This window comes from Sinocyclocheilus anshuiensis, unplaced genomic scaffold (genome assembly GCF_001515605.1).
Source record: "Sinocyclocheilus anshuiensis isolate Anshui unplaced genomic scaffold, SAMN03320099.WGS_v1.1 scaffold2152, whole genome shotgun sequence".
In the NCBI taxonomy this organism is placed as follows: domain Eukaryota; kingdom Metazoa; phylum Chordata; class Actinopteri; order Cypriniformes; family Cyprinidae; genus Sinocyclocheilus; species Sinocyclocheilus anshuiensis.
In genome coordinates, this window is record NW_015544253.1 from 182,141 (window position 1) to 187,399 (window position 5,259).

A 5,259-nucleotide genomic window follows, 5' to 3' on the forward strand; every position below is an offset into this window, starting at 1 on the left:
AAGGACAGTGAGTGATTTTCTTTCTAATGTTTAATTTACATTATTGACACAAATGGCAACAGCAGCTATATTAGGTTGCTTTGGAGGAATAGTTCACCCAAAATATGTAGGTTATGTTGTTGTTGTTCTAAACCTGTATGAGTTTCCTTCTGCTGTTGAATGTAAACATATATATTCGAAACAATACTGGTAACCAAACAGTTTCTGTGCCCCCATGACTCCCTAGTATAAAAAAAAAAGAAAAAAGAAAAAGAAAAACACTATTGGAGTCAACAGGGACCAGAAACTTTCTGGTGGTTATGAATATTCTTCAAAATATCTTCTTTTATGTTGAGGAGAACAACGAAATTCATACAGGTTCAGAACAACTTGAAACTGAGTAAATGATGACAGTATTACATTTTTGGGTGAATATCCCTTTAAAATCTCATCATATAATGCCAGGATCGCATAATAGCCAATTAGTGCACATGCTTTATCTTTAACTATTAACGTTTATTTAAGACACAAATAACTGTGTTGACGAGGAGACAGGCATTTTGACATAACTATGTGTATTCGAACGTTTAAACACAAGGCGCGAAAAATAACTCTTAGCACAACTGACTTCATAACAACACAGTGATAGATGCTCTAACTAAAAAGTAGCCCAGTACAAACATTAACCTCAAATGTACATGGAATAATAAATTTTTGGGTGAACTATATCCCTTTAAAATCTCATCTCATATAATTCCAGGATCTCATAATAGCCAACGTGCACATGCTTTATCTTTAACTATTAACGTTCATTTAAGACACTGTGTTGACGAGGAGACGGGCATTTTGATACATAACTATGTGTATTCGAACGTTTAAACACAAGGCGCGAAAAATAACTCTTAGCACAACTGACTTCATAACAACACAGTGATAGATGCTCTAACTAAAAAGTAGCCCAGTACAAACATTAACCTCAAATGTACATGGAATAATAAATTCACCCCCTACCGTTTTATTACATTATGTTTACTGTTTGTACTGTTTAGGTTTTAATGCTGCATTGCACATGTGAGCTATTTGCACTATTTTAATACTGCTGCAAACTTTTTATAATTGATTATTTTATATTGCCATTTTAAATAATTTTATTCTTAAGCTTTACTATCAATTTGGAACATTCAAAATAAATCTTATTGTAACGTTACTTGTACATTGACAAAGATATTCTATTTAATTAGCTCATGCTCTCTCTGTATCTAACAAGCCATTGTTCAGTCATAAATTCAATATAATAATTAAAATAAATGATGGACTTTGTCAAAGATGAGAGCTTTAGTGAGGAAATGTTGTTTTGGAGTTTTTTTTTTATTTTTTATTTTTAGCATTGCTGCCCGGATCTTTTCAATTTCCAACCGCTTTTCCAGATGTTGAAACTCCTCCTAATTTTTCTACAACTCTTCTGAGTGTGTTCACTGTATAAATGAATATGGATTAATCTTTGTCAAAGCTGTGTTTGTTCTGTTGTTTGCTCTTTCGCCTCTTGTTGGGCTGTTTTAAAATCGATTCAGTTTGTAAACACGTACAAATGATAAAACTTTTACTCTATTAAATTTTGCAATTAATCCTCTGAACAAATGCGTGCTGAACTGTGGGCTAGTCACGGGTCACTATCAACTACGATCTGCTCCCTTCACTAAAATGTCACGGTTCCTAAACATGATAACAAATAATATAGATAAATAATGAATACATGTCAAAACGAAAACACAGATACTTACAAGACCAAGTAGGAATGTCCTTTATCATTTGTTGTTTGTCCGCTGCTCTCCGACAGGTAAATTTAGTGCTCTCTCGTGTAAAAAAAAATTCAAAACACAACACTGATCTCTAACTTTCATGTCTCGCGTCGCCAGTAGTCATGTCTCAGTAGGGCTACAATTGCCATCTACTGGGAATTGTAATTGCATTTTTATTTATCAAATGAAAGACAGCCGAATATCAATAATATCATATAATGTGTATGAATAGTAACATTTAGCTTGTGGGATGCATGACATCATATTATGAAATGCAAGTCAACTTTTGAAACATTTAAATTAGCATTATTTTTGGCATAATAAGTAATGCTATATTTAATAATGCTGTAAAATAATTAAATAAAATATAAAATAATGCTAATTTAAATGTTTCAAAAGTTTACTTGCATTTAATAAGAAGCTGCTTGGGCGAAAATTACATGTAAACAATTTTAATGCTCATCGCTGGTCTGGTTACTGGTATAGGGCTATAGCCAAGCCGTTAAAATTAGACCACAGATTGCCTCGATTTCGCCAGGTGGGCTAAAAGCAGACTACACGTAGCCCGTCCAATTTAGAGCTAAATCGTGGCTACATATAGACCATGTCATGAAATGACACGTATATCTTTGTAGATATTATTGACACTGCGAACATGATGGGATATCAACCATACAGCAATATTAGTTTGATGCATAACAGGCCGCAGATTAGATTAGTCTGTTGAGAAGGCCTTAGACTTTCTATCACGTGATAAAACAGAAATAGAGAAAACTACAGGCACACTGGGTTCCCGCTTGTTCTGTAAACATTTGTGAATGTTGCTGCTATTATAGCGGGGACCCAACACATATCACTGAGAGCTGTTATCAGTTGTTTTTGGTTCACCTACAGCAGATGGAGGGTTTCGGCCCTGGCGTTGTGGCAGCGGCCGGAGACATAGCCGGACTATATCGGGTCTATACTTAACTGAGACATTGAAATGATGGCTATTGCTTGCAGGATCCTGTCCCAGGAGCTGGGTTACACAAAAACTACCCAAACACAAAAAAATGTTGCAATAAAATAACCATGATTTTTAGAGTATATGTGCATACTATAAAAGCAACTGATGCAAGCTGATAATCAAGTGGGTCCACTAAATGATTGCGCGAATGCTCCATTACCTCTCCATCCTCTGATCACTTGCCGGATCCGTCACCCCGCTTTATTCCGGGACCTCGCAATTTACAAATGAAACACTGTTCGTAGCGTTATAAATGATAAAGGCTAAATATCTAGGCTACCTGGCTACACCATGATTTTTAGAGTATATGTGCATACTATAAAAGCAACAGATGCAAGCTGGTAATCACTTAAGTGGGTCCACTAAATGATTGCGCTAAAGCTCCATTACCTCTCCATCCTCTGATCACTTGACAGATCCGTCACCCCGCTTTATTCTGGGACCTCGCAATTTACAAATCAAACACTGTTTGTAGCGTTTTAAATGGTAAAGGCTAAATATCTAGGCTACCCGACTAAAAAACCAAAACCAAAACCGTGTTTTTTTTTTTTTTTTTTTTATATACGTGGATGTAGGCCTATGTGTATTTAGCCTACGTGTTTGGATGTAGGCTACGTGGATGTACATGGGTCTATCTAATAGATTACACCAGGGGTGCCCAACCCTGTTCCTGGAGATCTACCTTCCTGCAAAGATCAGCTAAAACCCTGATCAAACACAACTGAACCAACTTATTAGGATCTGTGTTTTGCATGTGATATTGATGCCGCTCAGGTGGGGCACAGCACGGGAGCAGCATTACTATGAAGCTAAGTTAATTTAGAGTTAGAATAACTAAGGGGTGATAACTTGTTGATATGAGTGCAATAATTCCAAAGAATGCCCAAAAGATAAACTAAAATCTCTGTCCTTTTTGCCGCCCTGACTGTGCTGCCGCCCTACACTGTTAGACATTTCTGTAATTTCTACAGTTATTTACTGTATATCACCCAGTATAATACTGCAAATTCGCTTTACAGTAAATAACTGTAATACCCTTTGCATCATGGGAATTTTCTGTGACGTCAAACCCCACATACAGTGACTTACTGTATTTTTTAAAATTGCTGTATACTACTGTATTTGCCGTAACGGCCTCTTTGGCGTCATTCTATCAAGTAGATATAACTGCAGACCGGAGATCTCCAAAATGGGGTGTGAACTCCAAAAGTGGGCAGAACCTCCAAAATGGGTCTCCTCGCGCAAAGACTTTCACCATGGGCTTTGGCTCCAGCCAATTGTTATTGACTTACATTTCAAAATAAAACTTTGTAAATTAAACATTGTTTCTAGTTCATATAAAATAAAATAAAATATGCTATATAAGTAAATATTCTCCGTGGGAGCAGAGCCCAAAGCTCGTGGCCAGTGGTGTTCGGACTGGAGTTTGAACCTCTGCTTAATAAACGGGAATCACCCACGAGCTCTCCCGCGAGCCGTCCCAGCGCAGCGTAGCGCAGGGGGAAGATTTTACTCTATCGCTTTGTTCTAAGCAACGGGGGTATGGGATTACATCTCTGCCACAATTTTCTCCACAAAACTCAATTGAGTTGAGTTTTGTGGAGAAAATGTTTGGCTCGCAAAGAAGAAAGTATTTCGAGTGCACGAAAATCAATTTTGCATTTAAAATACGTTTTTGGATGTGTGCAGGCCTTCTCTTTTGCGCGTGCAACGTTTCACTAGCTTACTCACCTGATGCCCGCCCTCAGTGCTCTCTAAATGCTAACAGCTCGCTTGCGATAAAATGAGCCAAAAAAGAGATTTAACTCTTAATAATTGTAAAAAAATTATTAAATGCCCATGAGAAATATTGAAAACTAATACAATATTAGAAATTGCAAAGTTAATGCATAACCATTGGACAGCAAAATGCTCAGTGGGTCAGCAGGGTCAGTCAAAAACATGTGGAGAAGAAAAGATGCATGTTAACTGCAAAATAATTAGGAATTAAGGTGAAGAATTAGGGGTGAAATCACCAGGAACCATTTAGCCTCCAGCGCCACCATTTTCCAGAACTGCAACCTACCTAGAGTCTCCAGAAGTACAAGGTGTCAGGTTCTCAGAGACTTAGGTTAAGTATAGGATCCTAAAAAAAATTACCCCTACTTATTAAGAATCACATACTGAAGTGTAGTAAAATACTTGAAGACTGATTTTCTCTCTCTCTCTCTCTCTATATATATATATATATATTTATAGGCTTTATAGAAAGATAAGTTGAGAGTGACTCTTGAAGGACCAGCACCACATCCTCTTGTACCACTGTTTGAAGAATTTATCTTCCAGAGTCTGGCAGTAAGTTTTAGGAGCTCATTTTTGTCAGTCTCTGCAAGACACACTTCTCAGGATAGGAGATGGACTAAAAATGAACTCCCAAAACTTACTGCAACATGGTTTTTCACTTCCAGCCTTCATGAACAATAATATATAGATTAT